This window comes from Pteronotus mesoamericanus, unplaced genomic scaffold, assembly GCF_021234165.1.
Source record: "Pteronotus mesoamericanus isolate MK-2021 breed Mesoamerican mustached bat unplaced genomic scaffold, CSHL_Meso_final scaffold_85, whole genome shotgun sequence".
NCBI lineage: Eukaryota > Metazoa > Chordata > Mammalia > Chiroptera > Mormoopidae > Pteronotus > Pteronotus mesoamericanus.
The window spans coordinates 16022140-16050073 of NW_026555329.1; the positions used below are offsets into that span (position 1 = coordinate 16022140).

Below are 27934 nucleotides of genomic sequence, written 5' to 3' on the forward strand. Positions count from 1 at the left end.
ACAACAAGCTGCCTATAGTACTCCAGGTCTCTTCTTTTCCCTCTACTTTTTCTTCCTTTTCATTTTCCTTCCTTCCATCCTTTTTTCCTTCCTTCCTTCCTCTCTCTTTCTGGACAATGTGTACTTTTTTTATTAGTTAGCATCAAACCAAGTAAACTTGGGTAGATCTCACATTCTGAAGGGCTGACAGAGTGAGTAGCAGCTGCCCCTTTGCCTAGACAAGCAGATCTCCCATTCTTCTCCTATGACAGGGCCTGGACCATTGACTTCCTTCCTTTACCTGCCTGGCCCCTGGGAACAGGCACACACATTAGCCCCTACTTATCCTCTGCAGGGCCATGCAGTGTTTGTCTGAACTTAAGGCTATCCCCTTTCCACAGCTTTGTGGGAGATACTCTGTAACTGGGTTCTGCACTAACCATCTCTTTTTCTCACCAAGCACACCGGGAATAGTATCGGTTTGCCAAATACTAGGGTATAAAGGGAATTGAAACCTAATTTACCAAATACTCGATATAAAACGAATTAAGACCAACATCAGCAAATGCTCTAGTTCCAACAGACATCCATATGTCTAAGCAGTGCCTGTAGTCTGGTGTGAAGAATTAAGGGTTGAAGGCGTTATTGAGAGGATAAGGGGGGAAATGTGACATCCAAGGAAGATGGGAAAAATGAGTGAGGAGAAAGAGAAGAGACATAAGGAAGGAAAGACACTCTGTCGTTCTGGTAGAGAGACATCCGCAGTGCCACCCACAGCTCTCTCAGGGGCAGCTCAAGTGACACCAGTTACCTACCCAGGATTGAAGCAACACATTAGAATAAAAACGGATAGGGAGTAGGAGGAGAGTTAGGATTTTTACCTGCTAGGTAACAATGTTATGAAATCACTTGGACGTGAGTCAAGACATCCCATTTTTCAATACAATTCCACTAAGGAAAAGTAGTTCTCCAAAAAATATGTTCGTTTCTCTCAAAGTTTTGCTGGTTTGGGTGTTTAAGGCCCCTAAAAGTCAGCAACAGACCCTACTCCCATTGTCTTCTAAACCAGTCACTCTGGTGACAGAAAAAAGTCAGTTTCATTATTTCAGCTTATTCCCAATATTTAATAATAGGAGACATTTTGAGGGCACTAAGAGTACTTGTCAGGAACTCCCTTTACATAAGGCTAAAAGCACGCCAAGAGTGACACTTGAAATTGATCATCCTTTTAGCCATTCTGTCAGGCTTACGAAAATTAATGAGTGGGCTGCAGAAGGGAAGTGGCTTACCTCGCACAAATGTGCTGATCCTGACTTGCTGAAATTCTGCTTACATAATGCAAAGCTAAACATTTCACTTCTCCACCGTGTTTACATTCTACCCAAATCATCCCTTGGGTTTCCTCCATTCAATGTCTCTCCCACACCCCACCCCTGCCCAATTCCCACTTTTATAGCTTCCCCTTAGTCTCCAGCACCATCCCTGCATGTCCCACATCACCCAAGGGACCGGCAGTTCACCTCAACCTAAAACTGCTTTCTCACCCTTCCTTTCTCATACTTCCCTTATACTTAGAGAACTAAAAAGGACTTTCAAGAACCCTTCCCCCATGCCAGGGTAGCCTCCTCAGGGAAGCAACAGTGAAGTAAGGAAAGCATCAAAAGTCCCTGCTTTCATCTGATGGAATGACACATGGGTACTTTTCAGACTTAAATCACACAATCTCTTATATAAAAATCAAAATTCTGAATGATATTTATTCTACAATATTAGGTTTGGGTGAATGTCATGTTCAGATCACTAACAGATAAGAAACTTACCTGGGTGAAGAAATACCTTGATCAGGAAGGTGATTCTCCCTAGGAATAGTTTAGTTTTTGCACTCTGTAGGACTTCTGCCATTTCTCCAAATATGAGAAATGCAATTATAGGAGCTGTGGAAAGATTATAATGGTCTCTGTCCCTAAAATACTATAATTCACTGAGTTAATGGAAAACACAAAGAAACTCAAAAAGTTTAAACATAGCAGTAAGTAACCATCATTAATAAGGCCTTTTCCAAGTTTTAACAATTGAAAAATAAACATCCCATACATATTTATCACCTTACTTCCCGAACAAATCCTAGGCCCTGGTTAAGCTGCTGTAGTCACAAAGCTGTCTCAGACAACGCTGCCCCCCTGTGGACCTTTGAGGAAACATCAGATCTCATATCTATAAAGTTTTTTTTTTTTCTCCCCTTCTTTCTTGGACCAGTTAAAGGGAACTTGGGCATATGTTACAATTCAATGTTTTTCTATTTTGATGCTCACTGTTAAGGCTTTAAAATCTGTTTCTCATAAATTCTCTTTAATTCCCTTCCTCTTTTCTGTTTTTAATTCTTACCAGATTCATATAGAAAAATTTTCACTTGCTTGCTCCTCCTTCCTTTACATCCTTTTCTCTGTATTGCTTTTGTAAGTCAAAAAAACTTGATAAGAAAGCAGCAAGTGGCTAGACTTCAATAGCAGCATTTGGCCAACGTCTAAAGCACCTAACGGTATCCCAAAGCTGTCTTCTGAATATATCTCCTAAAGTTGTCTTCTAATTTTTCTTTCTTCTATACCTCAATTACCAAAGTAAAAAACAAACAAACAAAAAAAAACCTTAAAATTAAAGTTGCAGTTAAAATCATAAGATTTTCATTAGTTTAAGTCTTTTGACTCTAATTTCAGATCTACCATATACTAGCCAAGAAAACTTGAAGAATTACCTAAACTACCTTGTGCCTCATTTCTTCCTCTGTAAAATTAGCAGAATCATAGTACATACCTTACAGAAACACTGTTAGAAGTCAATTAACTAACACTTGTCAAGGATTTAAAACAGTGCTGGCATACATAAAACTCTAATATTTTATTTTATTATCAATATTGCAATAGTATTCTAATGCTATTTTTCAAATTTAAATATTTGTATTTAATCCATACTTTGGGTTAAACAGATTTGTGGCTTGGCCTGGAGCTATAACTACAATATATAACATTGTTACAATTATCAAATATGCCAAGATTTTAAAAAATACTCTTAAACTTTTAGAAATCATCTTAGTTATAGGTGAATAACTATCTGTTCACTTTAACTTCACAGAGGCAAAGGAACCACTGAGTCGGGGAGTAAGCAGGATCTGGCTGCAGATGAGATTAGAAAAGAATAATTTCCTGAAGTATTTTGTTTGGGTTTTTGTTACAATTAGGAATATTGAGAAGCAGAAAATAGAGGAGAAAAGAAATGTAGTCCAAGTGATAAAAATAACATGTGCAAAATCTTAGAGGAATGAATAAGCTGAAAGCATACAATTTTGATAAAACTCTGCTAAAAAAAAGACACCTTAGCAATTCAGTTTATTTTAATGGCTTGGTAGAAACTCTTTTTCTTACATTTTAGAACGTAAAGCTGCTGTCTTCAAACACAAACTGTGGTCTAGATCCAAAAGGGAAGGTGGAATGTATTGCCAGCATTTTTTTCCCCATGTATTTAAAGTGGATGGAAATGGAACACATTAAAAGAGACTTGCCTTCCATTTTTCATAATGCTCTAAACTGAGCATGAGCTGATGCAGGAGATCAGAGCGGTGGGGGTGGGTAGCAATAGGCATACGCATTCACGACAGCAATCAGAATCAGATGCTTAATTTATGCACTCCTAGCACAGAACAGAAAAAAATTTAAGCACTTACTGTAGCTGCTGCTGATTACTGACTATTCATTAAAAAGGTATTTGGCTTGTGCCAATGCAACCCCAATGTTCTTTGTGAAGAAAAAGTCCATCATGCAGTTTTCCTATAAATTATGCAGTTTACTGTTTAATCTTCGTCAAAAACCCATGCCCTGCTTCATAATAAAGAGCTGTTTAAAGGTTCTTACAGCCCAGGGATTGTAGCTAAAATACTGGAATCACACAATTAAAAGGAAGAAAAAACTAAATTAAGCCTCCAAAAAGGGACGCTGGCCAAGTTAATGCTTCCCTTGTGCCGGAGGGATCCTCACTCTGACAAGCGGGGCTAAAATGTATTCTGGTAATTGCTTCTTTCCCCCGCCCTGCTGAGTAATTGCTTTGCAACTTTGTCCTCCTGGCACGCACACGTAGAGTTATCATGATGTGATCTCAAAATGATACGTAGACCCAAAGAGAAATATTTTATAAATCCTGCAATGAAGAAGAATGGGGAAGATTACCAAGAGAACTAATTCAGTTTTCAGTCTAGCAGCATCTTAGGCACTCATCCAGAAAGGAAAGAAACGCATCCACAATACCATCGAGGCTTACACCTTATCTCTTCTCTCTAGACGCCAGTCCACACAGCCAAACACAGCACATCCAGATGCTTTGACTTCTCAGTGTCTATGCCCATCACAAGAACTAGAGAACATAAGAAATGTCTTGCTGAATCAGACAAATGCCTTATAGCACTGGGTTATCCATGGAAAGATAGGTTCATCCTCCCTGAGATCAATCTCAAAAGAGGGAAGATTGACTTTGAAACACATCTAGATTTCCTTTCCTCAGTAAAGGTAGTATGCATATAATATTGCTTCTTTTGTCCCTAAATCCTTCCTGACCTTATATGCATTTTTCAGCTTATATCCACCTCTTGAAATTCCTAGAGTTTATAAAGGCTGCTATGATAAATAATGTCTCCTTTGTTTGCCTTAAAACAGGCTTTCTACATATAGCTGGCATAGGGGTAAGCACACAGAAGATACCTGGGGAAAAACACCTATCAACTGCAATTAGCTGAATTGGAAGTATGCAGGGTCTGCCCCCTAAATATAAATGAGCCACCTGATTGGCTCACCTTGACTGGGTGCCTTTGGATTCCAACATGAACGTTTTGGAGTGGAAGGGGAGACAAGCACGTGATATCTGGGTCTCTTGCTCTTTAAATATTGATTCCAAAAGAGATGAGACAAGATTTTTGGTGATTTCATTGGATTAAGGGTATGGTTAGGGGTACTAACTCTCTTTTTTGATAAAGCTGACTAAATTCTTTGCCACTTGGCATAAAGCGAACTGGAAAATAAATGGGCAGATCTTGCTTCAGTCTATTCTAGTCTTATTTTTTTACAAGAAGCAAGCTGATCATTATCTTCTTCTCTTTCCTTGATCCTCTGTAGCCAGCCAGCCCTCCAGAGGTCCCACTGCCTATTATTGAGATATCTTATTGAGAATTCCCCCTTACTTTTTATGACCAATCAAGTAATATTTAAACTCAGAAAAGGGACTTGGAATAAGTCATTTGTAACTGTGAGGTTTTGGGAGATAGACTGAGAGACAAATTCTAGCATCAACCTGAGAAAATCATGAGGAATCCCAGATTAAATTACTTTTATTCCCAAACCTAGCCATCTGTCACCAACTTAAGGTTAAACTGTGTGTATATGAGTCCATGTCTTGCAAATAGAGTAGAGACGTTCGTTTATATGGGATTTCCTCATTGGTTAAATCACTTTTTTCAGGTTTAAAGAGATCTATGCTGTCAGTTGACACCCTATGAGAGTGTCTACTCTGTAGACCCACTACTCCCTAAGTTATACCTTAGTTAAGAGAGAAAAATGCTTACTGCTACAATCATGCAATGATGACGCTTATTTTTCCCCCTTCCTGAAAAATCCCATCCCATTCAATGATTGAACAGGAAGATACCTGTTCTTCCCAGCTCAGAAATGTAAACAACATTTGACACTAATGTTCATTTTCCCTCTGCTGCTGTCATAGCGCATCGCTCCTCTTTGATGGTAGGTAGACCCACTGCTTTGACTTCTGTTACTTATGTGACAAAGGCTAGCCCACCAAGGTCAGTGGTTGGGTATCATCCATCATGTTGCCAATACGTCTGCTGTGATTGATGGGGCTGATGCACTGCGGGGTCCCCGACTTCTGTTACTGTCACAGTTCTTCCTCTCGGCCACGCCAGGACTGGAGCTCCCAGGTGCTGTGCCATCTCATCTCATAATGGTCCTCTGACTGCAAAGGCTCGAGAATGGGATTGCTTTCACAGAGCAGCGGGAAACCAGGGAGCGCTAGTCTGGCATTCCTGCTGATTCAAAAAGCGTGCTGACGAGAGTATGACCTCGGGCAAGGCCCAAACTGAGTTGTAATCCTTTGCTTGAGTGTAAACATGGATGATTTTTACCCAAATCCATATCCCTAATAAATAAAAACATTCCAAACATTAAAGCCTGATGATATGAATAACCCTATTAAAGTAACCTTGAATTTTTAGCAAAGTTAGCAATATATCAGTGAATTTTATAGCTAAAAAAAATGAGAAAGGAGTAATTTTCTTGTTTCTGTAGATAACATGCAGTCTCAGAGACATGATTAAAACCCTAATCCTAGGTCAATAAACACAATACTCTTGATTTTCAAGCTTTTCCTCCCGGCAAACCTGACAACTCCAACACAGGCAGAAGTACAGAAGTCGATGATGGGGAAAATGCAACTGGACTGTGTGCATGCCTCCTCTTCATCGGCTTCTTCTTTTAATCAATAGCACACTGAGTCTCCTGCTTCTATTGAATTAGGTTTACAAAGCTTTTTTGTTCTCACCTGTCGCTAAGAAAAATCATTCATGGCATCCTGGATCTGAACTAGCGGAGACTGCATGAATCAAAAAGGTAAAAAACATTCCCTCCCCAGGGAGGCTGCCAGCTGTCTCATTGATTCAGCGCTGCTCTTGGCTGATTCAGAGGCTACTCTGGCACCAGTTCCAGAGAGCGCGCCCGTATAATAAGGTACCACAATGCAAATTGTTACCAGGGAGAAACAGAACATCTGGTCTGGAACAAAGGCAAAGTCCATCGCTGAGCAGCAGCCTGGCCATCCGCGTCCAAGCATGAATACGCTGTGGCCTGTCACCTGAAAGAGGGGTCCCTGAAGCCAAATAAGTGAAGATAACAGAAACCACAAGGAAAAAGAAACCCTGAGAGAGAAATAAGACTTTATTTCCTCATCATTTTTTATCTAAATGTAACAGGATACCATCAACTAGGATACTGTTTCTATTTTTAAAAATAAGTAGGAGCTCAATGTTTTTAATGCAACCAACAATAAAAATTGAAAAAGCAGAAATCAGTCTATTTGTGCCTTTATTCTGTGTGCGTGTGTGTGTGCGCGTGCACGCACCCGCACGTATTTAATCGCTGAAAGCATCCCTTGTCATCTTACTGTTACAAGCAGAGCTAATGATGGGCCTCTGTTCCATAGAAATATTGTAACTGCCAAGGCGCTGTTGATGGGGGCAGTGAATGAAAGGACAGTGGGGGGTGGGGGCGGCATGCACGATGCCTACTGTGTACCTTCTACTAAGCTGGGCACCTGCACCGAGCACTGTAGAGTCTTAGGCTGGCCAGGTAGCTTTAGATACTATTGTCATTTTTGTTGCTTTAAATACTAAACAATACCTTCAGGAAAAAAATTATTTTCAACTGCTTTAAAATCCAGATTAAAAAAAAAAAAAAAAAAGGCTTACCCTGTTGACAAAGCCCCTGTCAGAGTGAGTTGAGAGTCATTATACTCTACATAAGGTTTGTGTACTTCGTTCCTTTCCAAAGCCATCTGTCTGAATTTAATTCACTGATAATTTTATCAGTCTCCCCATGCTTTGCCTGAAACCTCTCCATTGCATTTTTTATGTTTCACAGATGTTAACTCTTTGAATGACAGTTTCAACACATTTAGAATTTTGATGAAGATGCACATTCCCTCTGAAGACTCGCTCTCACACACCTCAGCCCCTTCCAGCTGCCCTGCTGCCCCAGCCCTTGTGCTTCCCTTCCAAGGTGTGCTTCCCTGGGGCAAAGCCACCTGCAGGGGCACATCCCAGGCACCCCCAGTCCCTGTTATTTAAGATGCCTTTTTGGAAACTGATAATCAGAATACATTGCATAGGGATAATTCCAACCTTCCTTCCTACCTAACTGGTTCACATAATGTATCTTTAAGACAGTGTAGACCATCAAAAGATACTACAGGTATACTTAAAAATTAACAGTTTGAAGGAATTGTATCTTTTTTTAAGGCCAGTTAAATGCACACTTCAAGGTTGTGCATATGTAGATTATCTCAGTCATATTATCAAATAATTTTGAGAACAGTCTGTTATTAGTTCTAAATTCATACAGGATAAAGTTCTTTTTTTTCTTTTTCTTTTTTTTACCATTATCTATTCATTGTAGCCTTTTTATTTAATTTATTGAGGTGACATTGGTTAATAAAATTATATAGTTTCAACTGTGCAATTCTATGATACATCACCTGTGTATTGCATTGTGTGTTTGCCACCGAAAGTCAAATCTCCTTCCATCACCATATATTTGACCCCCTTTACCCTTTACAATCCCCCACCCCCTTCCCTTTGGTAACCGCCATATTGTTGTCTGTGTCTGTGAGGAGTTTTTTTGTTTACTTTTCTTGGGTGTTCATTTGTTGCTTTCGGTTTAATAACCTTCCATAGATGATTGGATAAAAAGATGTGGTGCATATATGCAATGGAATACCACTCAGCCATAACAAAAGATAAAATACTGCCATTTGTGACAACATGGATGGATCTTGAGAATATCACAATAAGCAAGATAACTCAGAAAAAGTCAAGAATGATATGATTTCACTCATATGTGGAATATAAAAGGAAGCTCTTTTTTTTAGTTGATGTCACATCCTGCTTTTCATTTTATCCAATCAGTTTTTTAAGCGTCTTCATGGAACAAGGCATAACGTTGGGCCCTGTGGGAAGCAGACAGGGGGGTTCACAGACACCAACTCCCCAGGAACTTGGGACCTAGCAGGGAAGGGAAGACACAGAGCAGACCGTGACTATACAAAGTGCTGCACAAACACAAGCAAGAGAGGGGCTGACTTAACCAGAAACACGGATGGTGGCTTCATGGAAGAGAGAGATTTTTACTTGGGCCCTGAAAACTGGATAGGACTTTGAGGAGTAGGGATGGAAATAAGAAGGTACCCAGGCACAGGGAACTTCACTTGGGGGAGCATGGAACACGGGCACACAGTGGGCACCAGTGTGGTTGGACCAGAGAATGTGTGAGGGAGAAACTGGAGCCAAAGTTAGAGATGTGAGGTAGGGCTGTGATGTGGAGACGGAAAGGTGCCATTGGCCCAGAGGTGGCTGAGCAAGACTAGGGCATAATGTGAACTGCATTTTCTAAAGATAATGGCAGTCTCTGTAGAAGGAGTTAGGAGGGAAGATATTAAAGGGAGGAAAATTTTGGAAATGTCCTAAGGAAGATAAGAGAGGTCCTGGGTGAGGGCAGTTGCAGTGGGAAAGAAATTTGGAAAATTTGTACAAACACTCCAACCAAACAAATGGTTGAGACACCAGATCAACAGAAAGGCTCAGGTAGGCAGAGCACAGCAACCTGACTAAAGGGCTCGGAAGATTTGCCTCTTTTTAAGTTAACTGTTGGTCAGCCAGGTGTCACCACAACTTCCTGGAGGGACCTAAGCAGGCTTTATGGAAGTGTCTTCCTCACACTTGTGATTATTTCCCCCCAAGGGGACGCATCTTTCCTGGAAGTATGGTAATCCCAGCTTGAGGCATGCAGTGTACAGAGCAAGAAAAAAAGAAAAAAAAAGAACTTTATATTCCATCTCCCTGCTCCAAAAATCTACTGAATATATTATTCTCGGATAGAGAATGTATTAGATATTAAACTGATAAGAAAAGATGATACCCAATCTTAGCCAAAAAGCCAAGAAACGACTGTGATTATATTGTCACTCTTAAGTTAGCACTGATATTGTTCTCGGGGTACTTAGAAAGTGCCTGACACTAACTTGTGTTTACAGACTCAAGATTTCACTGGAGAACACTAGTCTAAAAGCCTAACACACAGACAAGATAAAGGCCAAGGAAACAGGTGTTGCATCCACAGTGGCCCAGGTCCGGTATCCAATAGGAAGAAATGATGAAGAAAATTCATCATTTCTCAGTGTATTGTCTCAATGAAAATTATGTAAATACCACCTGTAGATTAAAATGTCAAACCTTAAGAATACAAATGTATTGCTTATATTGAGGATGATGATGGTACATGAACTGAAGATGCAAATCTCAGGACATTTGTGTTAATTTTCACCAGCCTAGAGAATTATCCATGGCATTAAACCAGGCCCCAGACTAGAAAAACTGCATTTAGAAAATATGTAAATACTTTCCAACGAGAAACTTAGGGGAGAATTTGACTTAATGTGGAGCGGCTGGGACTAGCTTACTGTTCATCAAAATCCATTCTCTCTTTTCCTGAGTACATAGCCAGACTGTATTTTCCACTCTCATTGTAGTTAGATGGGGTTCTGTAACTCACTTCTGCCCACCTGAATGTGGTCAGAAGTGATGTTCTCCACTTACCCTGAGAAGCTTCCAGGTTGATTCTCCATACTCTCTTTCTTGTCATCTGATGAAGTGAAGGAGAAGAGAACTCCAAGGTCCCAGGGGAAAATGGAGCCACTAGAGAGAAGGACTATGTGAGGCAGGCATTTCTATCAACCCATGCTGGAATGTGATGTGAATGAGAAGAACACTTTCATAAACTGTTATTGTGTTCAGCCACTGCGATTTGGGGCTTGTTTGTTACAGCAATTAACCTACCCTGACTGATACACATTTGAGGTTTTAAAGTCAGACAGACTTAGATCTTTCTTTCAGCTCTGTCACTTCATTAGTAAAAACTTCAGCAAGGTGCTTAATCTCTTGGATCCTTAGTTTCCTTTTAAGTAAAACAGGGAAAATCAGACAGCTGAGGACATTAAGTAAAATAAAATGTATGTAAATTTATTTGCACAGTGCCTGTCAATAGAAAGTATATGATAGAAAATATCTATTATCACTGGTAGAGAGAAGGCATCTTTTGTATGGCCATATTAGGCATTAAAAAGACCTTGGAGAATAGGATAAGAAGGTAGATCTAGTGAAAACATTTCTCTCTATTATTTTCTAGAGAGGAAAACTGCATTTTAATCTTCCTATATTATCAAAGAATTACTTCTGATTAAAAGAATATCTTGTTTCTCTCAAAGAATGCTGGAGAAACCTAGGATTTAGAGTTGAATTCAAGTCCCAGTACTGAGACATGTGCCTCCAGCCATGACTGAACAGCTGCTATAGGAATTACACTCCTATTACAAGCTATAAAATGGTACAAAATGTGCGAGGCAGTTGTTGTCAAGCACTGGACAACAAACTGTACAGAACTGTGACCCCTGACAGAGGGAACCATGTGAGGTGAGCTGAGCCCACATTTCTACCTAGGGCACTTTTGGAATTGAAGTACAGTAACAGGCATTCTTATTAGGCAGAGGTAACAGACTTCGGAATTTATGGTTGCTTGGGAGGCTACAACCTATAGGAAACGTTACTTGAGATGAGGGGAGATATAGATGGTGGAGGCCCCAGACCTCAGCAGAGCTGCCCCTCAGGACCTTGGCCAAGCATTGGGCTACACCTGTTCAGGGTGAGACTCAGTGAGGACAACCAGAAAATGGCTGCTGGGAAGTAACTTATGAATGAAGATTGCAGAGGATGTAAAATGCTGGGAGACTTTGGAGTTCTAGCCAGTCAGAGTGGAATAAAAAGACTTCAATTTGTACTTTGGGCATTTCATTAAGACCCCAGGAAGGCTACACATTGGAAATAAGCACTATGGCCTCAAATAAGGGACATGCTCTAGGGCCAGCGTTGGGGTTGGGGGGTGCCTTTAATAGACCTTTTCTAACAATATTGAAAACATCTGTAGTAGGGTTTGTCAACTTCGGCACTAACGATATCGTTATGGAGTGCTTTTCTTGTGAATTGTGACAGGTATAGCAGCATTCCTGTCCTCTGCACAGTGTATGCCATCGCCATCCCCAAGCCGTGGCAACCAAAACTATCTCCGTACACTGCCAAACGTCTCCTGGGTGTGGAAGCAAAATTCTGCCTGGCTGAAAAACCGCCGCTCTACACGATCTATGTGATCACCTTGAATGAACTGTCAGCCAAAAAACCTCATCATTCTTTAAAGAAAATATAATCCATAAATCATTATCCATAATGTCCAGCATACATTTTTAGAAATTGTTATACATATGTATAGATAAAAAAGCATGACCTAAAGTCAAAAGGGAAAAGCAGTTGATAAAAGTAGTCCCCCAAGATTATCCAGGTGTTGAAATTATCAGAAAAGTACTCTTAAAAACTATCATAAATATGGCTGATGATTTCAAGGAAATTATAGATAGAATAAGTCAAAACCTATAGAGAAAGAACCAAATAGAAATTCAAGAACTGAACAATAAAATAGATAAAGTAAAAAGCTCACAGGATGGGCTTAAGAGAAAATGGGACAAAGAATTAATGAACTTAAAAATAAGTCAATAGAAATTACTCAAACTGAAGAACAATGATAAAAATGACTTTTAAAAATGAACAGCATCTCAGTGTCCTTTGCGACAGTAGGAAGATGCAAGATCTGTCCAGAAGGCATCCAGCCATGTAATATGAAAATTAGAAGATATAAGATACAAGAAACATTGTACATAGGACAATGAAGCCTCACTCCCCTTCAAAGTAGGCACCTTGGGACCTCACACAGTTCTCCCAGTCACCATCGGCTGCCGTGTCATATTTTCCTTAACCTCATTGATGGCCTGAAATCTCTTCCCTTTCAAATGCAATTTCAGTTTTGGGAAAAGCCAGAAGTCACAGAGCACCAAATCTGGCCTGAAGGGGGGCTAAGTCACCTGGGTGATTTGATGTTTAGCCAAGAAAGTCTGCATGAGACATGATGCGTGAACAGGCGTGTTGTTGTGATGAAGCTGCCCATCACCAGCTGCCCATAGCTGCGGCCTTCTGAATCACCCAAATAGTTTCCGCAGAGGAATGTTCAAGCTTAATGCAAAATTTAATGCAGATCTGTTGCTTTACCCGCTCAGTCATTTTGAATGTGACGGCGACACAGTACACATGCTCACTCAATGGTGTCTAGCACCCCCACTGACTAGTACAGTGAAGTTGTCATTGTTCATGCATGCACATTCCAGTCCACTCTCCCTGGTTGCCAGGTGACATCAATGTCGCCCAACCTGTTCTCATTATAGTAACAATGGCTGGACTTTTTCTGGACAGACCTTGCATTTAACAGACATACAATTAGTCTCACAAGAATAGGAGAGGATCAGGATGCACGAATACTTGAAGAATTAATGGTTTAGATTTCCCCAAATTTGGTGTAAAACATCAACCAACAGGTCAAAGAAGTTGAGCAAACCAAAAAAACATTGCACATACAAAGTGGAGCATAGCTGGGCACATGATAGTAAAACAGATAAACACCAAAAATAAACAAATATTTTAATAGCAGCCAAAGGGGGAAAATTGTCATACCTAAGGGAACAATAATAGGGATAACTCTGACTTCTCATCAAAAACAGCAGTGACCAAGAGATAATGAGACAGATCTTTAAAGCTCTAGAAGTGGCTAGTTGCTTCCAGCCAAAAAAGAGTAACAAATAATCTAAAATAAGAAAAAGGAAAAAAATAAAGTATATGCAACAGTGCTTTTCAAGACACTAGACATTAGTCAGCAAAAGAACATGATCCCTAAGAGACAGAAAGTAAGTAAGGTGAACCCCATGACTGCCCCCAGCTTCCTGGCTTGAGAGTTTCCAGGCCACTAGCAGAAAGAGAGAAACAAAGCAGAGCCCATCAGACTTTCTGAGTTGAGGATAGGAAACTTAGAGTTCAGGGAAGACAAGGCAGATGGTGTCTGCAGGACAAAGTATCAGAAAGGAGACATTTGCACAAAGAGAAGCATGGAACTGTACAGAGAGTATCCCTCACATATTCAGCACATTCACTGGAGGAAACCACCAGGGGCCAGGGAGTTAAAGGAAGCCGTGCCCAGCAGTCACACAAGACAATAGGTGCCCACTGTCACAAGCTGGTTGGAAAGCCACATCTTTCACAGGGCACTGGGTAGAGGATTCAGAAGGGTATTGCATTAGACATGAGGAGTTATTATCCCTAGACTAAATGATGCTCTGGTCACATCTACCAAATGGGAAAAGCCAGACCCCAAAGTTCCAAACTATTTCCAAGAAACTTGACTGCATCCCAGAAACAACCACAAAAGTATTTATAGAAATATAAAAATATTCAGCACCCACCAAGATAAACTCACAATGTCGGCATCCAATCTGCACTTACCAGAAATACAAAGAAGTCAGAATATACAGCACATAGAGAGGAGGAAAGTCAGTCAGTTGAAACTGAGACCAATGTTAGAATTAAAAGACAAGGGCGCTAAAATAATTATTATAACTGTATTCTATGTGTTAAAATTATTAAATAAAGACAAGAAATATTTTTTTGAGAGGGAGCTTCTCTGAAGCCAGAAATCTGGGGCAATCAAACTATAAGATATGAAAGCTACCATGGCTGGGATGAAAACTACGCTGGATGGGAATAACATGAGATTATATATTTCAGAGAAAAAGAATAGTAAACTTGAAGAAGTAACAATAGAAATATCAAAAATGAAACACAAAAAGAGAAAAGAATTAACAAAAATGAACAGAGCATTGGTGAGTAGTGGGCCAACTTCAAGTGGCCTAATATTTATGTAATGAAAGTCCTTGAAGCAGATGGGGGGAAAGGAGAAACCCAAAAAAATGATTGAAGAAAAGGCAGCCAAAATTTTTTTAAAAAGAGATGAACACCATACACTTACCAATCCATGAAGCTCAACAAACCCCAACACAAGATATATGACTTGAACCATCAAAATACATCATAATCAGATTGGTCAAAACCAGTGACAAAGAGGACATCTTCAGAGCAGCGAGGGGAAGGTGGGCAGGAGTGGGGAGAGGGAGAACATGTTACATTAAAATAAACAAACAAGGGTGAGAGCAAATTTTTCAGACAAAACAAAGCAAGCGAGAAGACAACAGAGAAACATCTTTAAAATGCCAAAAGCAGGGTGGCAGTGGCGGGTGGGGAACTAACTGTTGACCTAGAATTCTATACCTAAAAAAAATATTTTGCAAAAGCAAAAGGCAAAATAATGAGGGGTTTTTTTTGAGACATGCAAAAGCTGAAAGAATTTATTACTAGGTGATGTACACTACAAAAAATGTTAAAGGATATCTCTCAGGCAGAAGGCAAATGATATGAAATGGAAATACAGATGTGTACAAAGGAATGTAGAGTACTAGGAAAGCTACCTACATTAATATAAGATTTTATTTTTTAGATCATTTTAAAATAGAATTTGCTATTTAAACAAAACTAGTGGCAATATATCATGGGGTTTACAACATATGTATAAATAAAATGTATGACAAATATAGTTCAAAGGCTAAAAGGGGGAAAATGGAAGTATATTTATTACATTACATGGGAAGTTATATAATATTGACTCTACGTAAACTATAACAAACTAAGAATGCGTGTTTTTTCCCAGATTGATATCTTTTAAGAATGATATGTGGTTCTGAAGCCAATATAAGAAATAAAAGAATATCATAAAAATATTTAATTAACTCAAATTGTAATTATACCACTTACTCTGTGTATGACTTTAGGTAAATAAATCCTACTTACTCTAACTTCAGTTACATCATCTCCCATTATATGTAATTTAAATACTAATCTCATTACATTGTAAATAGTACTCTGTCCCCTCCTCGCCCCCATGCACACACAGACACACACACAGAGATGAACACACTAACACAGGCTTCAAAGTTAGTTAAGTTTGGTTCAGATTTGGCTCCACCCCTTACAAGCTGCATGCGAATATTTAACTCTGTTTTCATATCCATAAAATGAGGATAATATGGTTTACCTCATAGAGCCTCAGGAGGTTTAATTTAGCACAGGTCCTGCTTTATTCTCCAAATATAAGGGCTGTGTTTGCCTGGTCACTTCTTGTTGGCTCAGTGACCTACCACCAGGTGGCAGGAGATGTGTGATGAATCAGATGCATAAGGGCATCATGACTGAGAACAGACATTCCAGAGAAAGCCAATGTGTAGCATGGACACTTCCCATAGATGGAACAAGACATTGTATAGACAACTCCTACTGTCCATGAGAAGGTAATGTTTAAGATCTCTTCCAACTCTTAAGAGCCATAATCTTACATTTCTCAAGAGAGCTCTGGTCCAGGTTAGATTCACAATTACACAGATTTCAACAGTAGGACCAAGTAAATGTGGATCTAAATTAAAGAGATTCTAATTTGAGTATCATAATGAAGAATGGCAGAAACCAATTATAAGTCAATGAACTTTTTATCCATCAGTCCATACAGACATAAAATATATCTTATATGTATTTGTTTATGAATATGAATGTATGTTATAATTATAAATAAATACGATTTTTAAGTGGGGTGCAAGAGAAATGCTCTTCTTTATGGAAGAAGTCTAATTAGTAAGTGTAGAAGGGTTGATAAAATTAGAAAATCACCATTGGCAAACCACCATCGGGATTCAGGTAAGAATAACTGATTCAGGTAAGAATCAACAATAGATACCAAAACATGGGTGGAAGATTGTTGGAGAAAAGAGTATTCACACAGCCTGAAAATATAACTCTTGGATTATTTATTAATTTCAAAGAGGAAAAAGTATGTTTGAGAGTGGGGAAACCTGATGCACGCCACTTAATTAACTGATCAAAATTAACCTCACCAATTATAGGACGTAATGACCCAACTCACACAGGGGTGCCCAACCTTTTGGCGTCTCTGGGCCACACTGGGAAAAGAGTTGTCTTGGGCCACACATTAAATACATTGTGACACGTAATCACAAAAAACTCTTATAACATATTGAGTAAATGTACGATTTTGTATTGGGCCGCATTCTTGCCATCCTGGACTGCATGTGGCCTGTGGGCTGCAGGCTGGACACCCCTCAAATGTATCTCTTAATTAGATGCACTGAGAAGAGCACAACATCACTTCATTGTGTTCCTGCAAAAAAGACAAAGTTTAACTTGAATCACAAGAAAACAGATAAATCCCAATTGAAGGACGAGCTGAAAAATGATTAACCTGGACTCTTCAAATGTGCCCCAAAAGGGCTAGGAACTGTCCTAAAAAGATTCTAAAGAAGCGTGACAAGTAAATGTAATGCTAGCTTTTGACTAGATCGTGGATTTTTAAATTTTGGTAATGAAAAAAATTTTAATCCTATAAAAGACATTATCATGACAATCATGAAATTTTGAGTATACACAGTGTATTAGACCACAGAGTTATATTTTTAGATGTCTTGAGTATAATATTTGGTTATGTCAAATAATTTTCATTTCTTAGAAGACACAGGCAGAAAGGGTAAGTGTCGTGGATCCTGTAAGACTGCAACTAACTCTCAAATTGTTCAGAGAAAGAAAAGTATTTGTGTATAAATATATACATTATATATATATATATATATATATATATATATATATAATTTCATATGTACAAGTAGAGCTGACACCAGAGGAGGGAGGCATTTTCTTCTAACATTGGTAAAGTCTGCAGCCTAGACCTTTATTCTTTTGAATTGCCTTTCCAGTCAGAGCTGCAGAAGTGACTGTCAGTACCTACATAAACCAGGTTGCTCTCAGCTCCGGCAGCATGCTCATTTGTAAGACCACATATGGGCTCCATACACCAGCAGCGTGTATCTTTATCTGAAGTTATTCTCCACCTGGAATAGAAGGGGGTCATTGCATCACAGCTGAGAAAGGTCAGACTTCGGAGCTTCTCTCAGCACCCAAGCTGTTCCTTCTTCTATTAGGACAATTTACAGGGCTTCACCAAGTCTATTTTGAGGGTGTTTTTTTTTTAATTGGGTAGTTGGTATGGTGCCTCTCATCTGTTGAAATATATCTGCCAAAGGAGAGACTCCATTCTGATGTCTTCGCACTCCAATGCCCGCAGTACTTGACCCTCAACCATGTTAAACCTGGAACACATACAGGAATCTCTTAGATGTTGAAAGAAACAATGCAGGCTGGGAATTCGTCCTGGCATGGGCATCCCTGAGAGATTTCCCCTCTGGGTCTGAACCATCTTTAGGTTCTTCTTTTGTCCTTGTATTTGTTCAGCACTGTGCTAGTTGTAAAAGCGTTGTCCATAACTTTCACTGCTATATAAACCTGAATCCAGAAAGAACACAGGAATTTCCAGTGTTTTAGGGTGTCTCAGACAAATTGCCTAATCTGTCTGCAGTTCTGTTACCTCACCTCTGATAGAAATAATAAGTATCTCACTGAGCTGCATGGAGAATGAAAAAACTTCCTGCTTGATCAGGGACTTCCTCGTTCCTCTTGGTGGCATAGCACCAAGGACTTCTATACATGCTTGACTGAACAGTTTACCTGAATATAGATAGAGGCTTTAACAAAGAGGGTCCCCTGCTCCCACTTAGTCTAGGGAAGAACGTTTTTACTGACAGGTTCTAGAAATATGTGCTATTGCAGTTCATGCCTTATACTGAATAGCAATACTGTCTAAATACAAGAAAGTACTAATTTGAGTTTGGAGCACACTGCGTTGTTATCTCATTAGATGATTAAGATGAACCAGGTGATAAAAATATCGTTCAAATATTTCAAATATTTTTATAGGGTAGAGGTCAGCAGCTTTTTCTGTAAAAGCCCAGACAACAAATAGCTAGGCTGTGCAGGCCATGTGGCCTTTGTCACAGCTACTCACTGCTGTCACTGTAATGAGGAAGCGGTCATGGGCAGGACATATATGAAGGAACATGGCTATGTTTTATGGACGCTGAAATTTGAATTTCATATAATTTTCAGGTGTCTCAAAATATTCTTTCTTTGATTTTTTCTCAAGCATTTAAAAATGTTTTTATGAGCTAAGGCCATATAAAAACAGGCATTTTGTGTCACGATATTACTTTTACTAAGATATTACATGTGTTTATCAAGCATTTTTACATCAGCCTAAAATTTAATTTCTGAAAGCATGAGTTAAAATGGATACTTTTGAAATTAGTATTTTAAAAAGAAAGAATAAAGACAATTTTAAGTGGTTCTTTAAAAGGCAGTCTTTATTCAGAAATTTACTGATTTTTCATTGTTTTCTAATGCCAATAAAAATACCTAAAGCTATAAGTAAATTGTAAAATTATTTCCACTGTGTAAGTGATCAAATTAGGGACTTAACGGGTTTATAGGCATCACGTCACATCACATTTACTCATTCATTTTATACAATGATCCATCTTCCAATACTAACTTAGAGCTCCCATACATTTTTTGAGAAATAAATAGTATTGTTTCCTTGTCACGTAATTATCCCAATTAAGTGTCCAGCATATGTCAACAGCAGGGAGATCTCTACAGGGCCAGCTAGGGAGCTAAAGTGCATAAAGAACTTTTACACAGAAAGTAAAGGAGCATGTTGGATGATTGTCCACCTCTCTCTTACTGATTTGCCCAAGTTTCAAGGCTCTCTGCTTGAAAACCTGTGTCAATATTATTTGCAAGGGGCAGTGAACATGGGCGTTATTCCTTTAGCAAATATTTACTGAATTCCTGGTATATGGCAAGGACTGTTCTAGCATTCGCAAAGCAATGGTCAACCAGTCAAGCAAGTCCCCTATTCTCATAGAGCTTGTATTCTAGTAAGGGCAGATAGACAAATAAAGAAAAAATGGTAGATAATGATAAGCACAATGCAAAGAATTTTAATAGGCTAATTTGACCAATAATAAATTCCAAAAGCTAGTTAAACCAGGTGATCAGGAAAAAAGCCTCTTAGAGGAGGTAATGTTGAAGTAGAAATTTACAACTGGAGACTTTTTGTGTCAAGAGCAAAGAGCAGGGGGAAGTACATCCCAGGCAGAGGAAATGACTAGTACAAAGGCCTGCAGGAGGTACGAGGAGGTCTATTTGGGGAATATAAAGAACCCCTATGTGGTGAAAGTACAGTGAGTAAAAGTGAGGTGAGGTGAATTCACAGGGGTAGGCTCCCGGCAGGTCAGGTACAGTTTTGTGAGCTAGAATAAGAAGCCTGGATTTTATTCCAAGTGGGAGGAGACAAGGACGTAAGTACAGAAACCAGGGAAGAAGGTGTTACAGCAATCCAGGCCAGAGGTGATGGTGGTTCTGACCAGGTAGTAACCATGGAGCTGGAGAACAATGGAGGTGGAAAAGATCCATCTATGATGAAGATAAAGGCAACAGGTCATTGATAAGGTGTTAGAGGTGGGAGGCAAGGAAAAGAGAAATCAGGGAAGACTTCTCAGATTTTGATTTTAGCAGCTGGATGAATAAGGTTGTCATTTGCTGAAAAAGCAAGACTAAGGGGAAGCAGGTTTCAGATAGGATAGACCATATTGGTTGTATTAAGTTTGAGATACTGTATTAGTTTCCCACTCCCATTGTAACAAATTATGACAAAATGGGTGACTTAAAACAACAGGAATTTATTCTTCACCATTCTGGGTGCCAGAAGATCAAAATCAAAGTGAGAACAGGGTAATAGATTCTAATCGATCCATTCCAATCCTATATCTATTGAAAACTGAAAAGAGCTCTTTGATTAACATAGACAATAGCATAATGATTAAGAGCAGGGGTTTTTTTGTTTTTGTTTTTTTTGCTGGTAGATAACCTGGATTTAATTCCTAATGCTGCCAGTCATTAACTGTAGGATTTTAGACAAATTATTTGACCTCTGCGCCTCCATTTCTGTACTTGTAAAGTGAGGTTACAATACAATTTTGACACTAACTACTTGGAATTAGGTGAAATTTCCCAGGTTAAGGGCACAGGCCTCCACGAGACTGCCCTTACTTCAATGCCAACTAAGCTCAGGGATTCCCAGACCACCTGCACTTCTGACAGACAGGCTACATATTTGGGGTTCCCATTACTAGGTTTCATAATTTTCTAACACAACTTACAGAACTCAAGAAAGTGCTATATTATTACAGTTATATTAAAGCAAAAGAACAGAATTCAAAAACAGTGAAAAGACATAGCAGGTGTGGTCTGGGAGGGTCCCGAATGGAAAACCTCAAGTCTCCTCCATGTAGAGTCAGGACACAGCACTCAACTCACCCAAGCTTCAGCGCCCAGAGTTCTCAGTAGGGTTTCGTTGTGTAGGCACGATTGGCTGAATCACTGACCATACAATTGAACTCCGTCTCCAGCCCTGCTCCCCTCCCAGGAGGCTGAGCTGATACTGTGTGGCTCAAAGACCCAGCCCCCTAATCACTTTCTGGCATAGTCAGCCCTATTCTAAAACTGTCTAGGGACCTGCCAGGAGCCATCTCATGAGCAAAAACAATCAGGACCCACCATAAATAACAAGGATGTTTCTACAGAAATTCCAAGGATTTAGAGGCTCCCTCCCAAGAACCAAGAAGACAGGCCAGCAAAGTCTTCATTATACAACAGGACCTAATGACAAAACCTATCTCAAAAGGTTGTTTTTAAAGATTAAAAGAGCTCAGAAATGTAAAGTAGTTAAAATGCTGCCTAACACTCTAGAAATGTTATTATTGTTCACTAATTATTAGATATTTCTATATATTCAATAATATTTTCCTCCCAGAAGTGATTCACCTTGACTTCCCCAAGTGTAATAGACAAAGGAAATCCTTGCAAAGACTGAATTATATGTACTTTTCATCTATCTTTTAAAGATCTGTGACAAGTTTCTAATATCACACCATCATGTATAAAGCATAAAACATATTGAGTGACTGAGAGAATTACTAGCAATCAGTGCTCCTAATAAAACCTTCCAGCTACAATGTAACATAGCCAATTTATAGTTTTTACTTTTTATTTTTTTGTTTCAACAAATATTTATTTAGTGCCAGGTTCTATTTTCGGCTCTGAGTCTGCAGCAGTAAACCAAAGCTATTGCCTCCACTGAGCTTATAGGAGTTAAAATTCATAAAAAATCACATTTGTAAATATGTACATTTATAATATACATTTAACATATAATAATACATATAACAAAAAAGAAAGTAAATGAGGGATGAAGAGTGATCTATACTTAATTGGATTCTATATTTAATTGGGTGTTCAGGGAAGTCTTGTCCAAGGCGGTAATATTTAAGAATCTAGAAAGAAGTGGCTCATATGTCTTCTGACCTGATTTCTGCTCCATGCACCTGCGGTTCTGCCCCTCTTGTTGCTATACTCATAGTCTTTCTTCCTCACCTTGTGTCTAGACTAAACCAGTTCAACCTGTTTATAGCTACCCATTTTTTTCCACATGTCAAGGTCAGTTTGAAATCCAATGATGTCCTATATTTAGTCATTTTGAGTCAGCATCGGATTTAATAAAGTTGTAATACCTAGACTGCTGTTTTAAGTATCTGAGTCAGAGAGGGTGGTTAAGAGGGTGATTTTGTGGAAAGGACACAGGAGCCAACTTCAGCAAGACAGCTTAGTAATCTTTCCCTTGAGAAAGGTGCCGTTATTTTTTATTTCTTTTTTATATTCTGCAACTGCAGATTTCAGTTAATATTAAATTACTTATCAGAGAGAGTTTGGAATATGGTTTTCTTTATATTCCATTTGACTTAACATCATTTCTCTGTGGTAAAGTCTCTTTGCAATAAAAGCTCTTTTTATAGATAATTGAGCCTGAGAGTGAAATCTAGGCATCTGAAGGAAATATAGCTGATTCTCTTTCCAGGGGAAAATATCCTGGCCTCCTTCCTAGAACCAGTGAAGTATGAGGCAAATGACAGTCCTTGATTTCAATCAAAGATCCAAGACTATTCCATGACAGCTGGGGGCAGATCACCAAGCAAAAGCCTACTTCATGTACTCCACTGCCTATTCAAGGCACACAGTGCTCAGATAATAAATGATAGGCTACCGAAGACATTAACTGGAAGAAAATGCATTGATAACGTATCTTCTCTTCACAAAAATTCAGCAGAAATATTCATCAAACCTAAACTGTGACAGGAAAAATACATATATCAAGAAAAAAAGGAAGAAATGAAGGGAGGGAGGGCGGGGCGGGGGAGGAAGAGGGGAAGAAAGAATGAAAGAAACGGAGTCATCAGAAAATAGTGCTAGAAACAGATGAACTCCTTAGTTAAAATCATGGAAGGGGCAGTGCTCAGCTTTATTACCAGATAGCAAGGTTGTACATTACAGACCATTACAAACACAATCATATGAACAAAGCAACAGATACACACAATCAAACTGTCTATTGAGGCATGGAGCCACAGAGCAGAGGCAATCACCGTGGAAAGCAGTGCACTGACAACACAATTTCAAATCCATTTGATAGGCAAACTCTATCAGTTGAAATTTCTCAGGATGGATGAGTTTAAAACTCGTTATCTGTAGAGCAGCCTATCTCATGATGCCACTTTATTTATTCAGATGGCGACTGGAGAATATGGGTAAACATTACCGCTCCAGCCTCCATGGGTTTTGTAGATTAAAACTGTACAGTATGTGTTCTCCGTGCCTTTGCACGAAGCTCTTTTCCAGGGCAGGGGAAAAGAGTAGGGAGTGAGGACAGCAGTGAAAGGGATATCTTTAAAAGGCACCACGCATGGAACTGTGAAATGGCAAGACGTTTGCCACGCAAGCCGTAACCACACTGGGAGGCAACCTGTCATTCAATGTCTCCGCTTTAGAGTTTTAAAGTGCTCTGACCTCCTCACGCAGTCTATCAGACTGCAAGATTCATTATGTCCAAAGACGTCATTTAGCCAGAACATGCAGCCAGCCAGGTAGTGTCACAAAATGCAGGTCATAAAATACCTATTTGTTTCATGGTTAAATTTCCACCTTTTCCCTTTTCTCCCCTGGGAATCCTAGTTAGTTTCAGCTGAAGGAAGGGAAGTGTCTAAAATGGAACTAAAGAGAAAATGTTTCTGGGAAAGTATAATAAAAAAATTCTTGAAGGAATTGTGCTTTGAAAAGGTTGGAAATATCTTCTATAGGCAAGGATAAAAACTGGAATACAAAATTTAAACATTCAGTGTAAAATTCCATCACAATTCTTCTGAGTGGTCTGCAGATATTTTTTCATTTGTGGCAAGGCACAGATGGATTCTCACTCGACAAAGGACTCTTCCTTAATAAATGTCTTAACACTTCTCCTGTAGGTTGAACCCTCTATTTAATCTATCCATTTCTTTAAAAATGTGGTATTTTAGGCAGAAAAGATAATGTGGTGACCATAAAGATCTCTTTTGGTGAGTTCACCGATCTGGGGGTAAAATATTTGGAGTTTCTTGAAGTGAACAGCATATGTATTTGTGGAAAGTGCCATGTATACTTAGTGTTTTGGAGCTGGAGTCAGGTTTTAGATATTGGTGTGGGATTTGGAGCATGTCACTTCACCTCCACTTGTTTTTTGTTTTGTTTTTGTCAACCTATATAATAGGCGATTTAGATTAGATCATCTGAGTCCCATTCCAATGTTCTTTGATTTGAGTCTTTATTAATGACCTTGCAATGATGCAGGATTTTTTTTTCCATACAGAAGTTGTTTAGAATGAGTTCTCAGCTAATAAGAACTACTATTTATCAAGCACATGTATTATCATTTTTAATCCTCACAATGACCCAAGGAACTTGTTATTACTTTAACACTTTATTTTTTAAGTAAGGAAATAAGCAAGTCTAGAATGATTAAATAGAATTCTCAAGATTTCTCCATTGCAAAGAGGAAGAGGTCTGTCTGATCCCAGTCTTTCTGAGGGCAAAGGCAGGCTCTTACACACTAGGCAATATTACCATGCTTAGGAAATGCAATTAATCCCAGGGCCTCAGTTTACATTCTCAGCTGACACTTACACAAGGTTAAGTAATCTTCCCATGGCTCCAAGGCCAAAAGTATCAGAGTCAGAACCTGAACCCAGGCTCATTTTCCTCCAAGTTGGTATATATTCCCTTACACCACACTTTTTCCTGAAGCTGCAAAAAGCACATAAATAAGCAGGAGGTTAGTATTCCCTATGGTTCTAATGATCAAAGTTAATAAACATAAACTCAAAGAACTAGAGATCCTAACTGAAGTCTAGGGTAGGTAAATTTTCCAAAAGAGCAAGAAAAAAATAAAACAGACATGATGAGATGGAAGCTTAAATTAAAAGGGCTTTAATGCCATCTGCTTCTCTTTCCATCAATTTGTAACCGAAGTGGTATCTAAATTCCCATTATTCTCTGCTCCTGGGAATGGTCTAGATCCAAAAATATCTTGAGTCCGAGATCCTTGGTAGCCTTCCTAGTTTGCACTGACCTTAGCAAAAAGGATGAGCTATAGAGAAGCGATTTAAACAGACCATCTCAATTTCCTGCAGAAACCTCATCATTCTTAGCCAAGATGAGTGAGCGTCTTTTGTAATGGTGAGCAGCTTGATGCGTAAAACTTCAGTCAATTTTGAGCTGTCAAAAAAAAAAAAAAGCAGCAGCTCCTTTGCGCAGAGGGAATATGTACATATATTTTGTCCCATCAAAGATGACTTGAAAAGTCCTCCTCCAATTTGCTTTGAGAAAAAATAGCTTTAAAGTTGAGACTAAGCAGGGAAAACTTCAATAAAAGGGAATATTTTTCAACACTTGCGAGTGACTGCAAAGCCAGTTAACACAGAAAACCTTGTCACCTTAAGTATGCCATTTGTTATCACACATGCCAGAATACATCTATTCATCTTCTTTTAATTGCTTAGCTGCACTAGAAATACAAAGCAGCTCACTGATGCAGAGACTGTGAAAGAATATTTTGTCATAGAAACTTTGAAAACATTTCAAAGCGAGAGCTCTTCCCTGGTGAAATGAAGCCTTCTAGCTGTTTGTTGGGCATTGTATTCAGCTGATAAGTGTCTAGAATAAGAGGCCCTCTCTCTTAGTGGCTTCTGCATGTGTCATCCTGTGCTCACAGATGGCTGAGAAAATTCCAACACTTTTCCACACAGAGTTTAGGAGAGCAGTGGGTTGTTGTTTCTTCATTTTGTCTCCAAAAAATGACAAGTGAGACTATCCCCCAGTCAACAGGTAAATAGCTGGGTAAAACTGTTGTTTACTGAGTATCGGTGGTATGTTTTATAATCCAGATGCTTTAACTGTGTCATTTTATCGAATCTTTATGGCAACTCTATATCCTCTATTTATAGATTGTCCCAATTCATTAATGACAAAACTAGCAGTTTAATTGTTAATGAGCAACAAAGGCAAAATAATTCAAAGTCAGCCCCCCCCAAACCCAGGGTCTTTCCACTACTACACCACTCAGACAGAGCTTGCTCTTTGTCAGACATTGCCCCTGTATAATGGAGAGTGTGAAAATGGTTTTCTTTTCAAACTCTGTCCATTCATCAATGTTCTACTAAGAATTATAGGAATGTTAGGTATACCCCAGGTTTTCCAAGAGTGATTGCTGACTCCTGGAGATTCAAGATTACCAAAAAGTATATGGGCACAGAAATGTTAAGAAACTCAATTTCCTCATCAGATCCTCAGCTTCCACATACAGTATATTCTTTCATAAACTTGACCTGCAGGAGAATACACCTGCAGTTGTATCTACTGCAGTTTCCTCCCCCCGAACCCCACTCCCTTTTCAGTTGTTCTTTTTCCATTTCACAAAGGAAAAGCACATCTCTAACTCAGACCTTACCTCCTTATGGTGTATTGTCTTAGGAGCTCATTTGAGATATTGCCCTCCAAGAAGCATTCTCTCATTGAGACACCCTAAGTTCCCCTTCTCATCAGACACACAAAAACAAAAATTCTTCTCATTAAGAAATGAGTTTTTAATCATTTTAATGGTTTGCAATTATAATAGATCAAAAATTTAATATATTTACTTTGGTTTTATAAATTAGTAATTAATAAAAAATGTTACAACTCAATAGAGAAAAACATTTTAATTCACAAAGCCTTGCAAAATTAGTAAAAATAATTCTAACATAAATTATTTCAGTAACAGAAATATAGGATGATCAAAACAACTGTCAAAAATGTACCTACTTTATTGGGATAAAATTCTGTGGGGGGGTGAGAAAATAGAACAATGTAAAATGATGGAGTCTGTTGTAGTAATTTTATTTTTATTTTTATTTTTTTATTATTGATTGGAGAGACAGAGAGATAAAGGGGGGAAGAGAGAGAGAGAGAGAGAGAGAGAGACATTGATTTGTTGCTCCGCTTATTTATGCATTCATTGATTGACCCTTGCGTCTGCCGACCGGGGACCAAACCTGCAATGCTGGCATATAGGGACAGCTCTCTAACCAACTGAGCTACCTGGCCAGCACTGTTCTAGCCATTTTAAATGGATGGTGGTAGGTGTCAAATCATTTTGATATCAGCTTCCACCAGATACATTTAAAAATGACAAATGTGAAAGAAGGTGATTAGCAGAAGAATTTATATGCATGACCCATGGACACAGACAACAGTGTGGAAGGGGGACAGGCAGAGGCAGGCAAAGGGGGGAAAAGTAGGGACAGCTGTAATAGCATAAATAATAAAAAAAATTTAACTGTTTTATTTTTAGAAGAACATAGTTTTAAGGCTAGTTCAGATCCTCACAAAGAGGACCTCACAATATGTCATATTGATTTGCTATTCTTGACAGAAAATGAGAACAGGAACTAGAATACATGAAGATGAGTAAGGAAGGCCAATATTCAGACTTAATGAATGCAAGTAGGTTGGTATAATTTCCTCTCTCCTATCCCATTATATTCATTTCATGAAAAATGCCTGCATATTATACTATTTCCTCTCCTTGTTAATACCTTTGTCATGTGGGAAGATATCAGCATTTTAATGATTTAGTTATTTGAACTTTCTTGATAATCTCTGCCCCTTGATCGACCCTTCCACTTCACCTCTTCTCCTCCAGTTACAAGAACTGAAGATAGGAATTGTCAGCAAATCAAC

At 38.9% G+C, this 27934-nt stretch overlaps 1 pseudogene; it reads right to left on the bottom strand.

Moving 5' to 3' along the window:
• Window positions 1–9536: 9536 nt before the first annotated feature.
• On the bottom strand, window positions 9537–9746 carry LOC129063602 (uncharacterized; annotated as a pseudogene).
• Between the last annotated feature and the right edge of the window lie 18188 nt (window positions 9747–27934).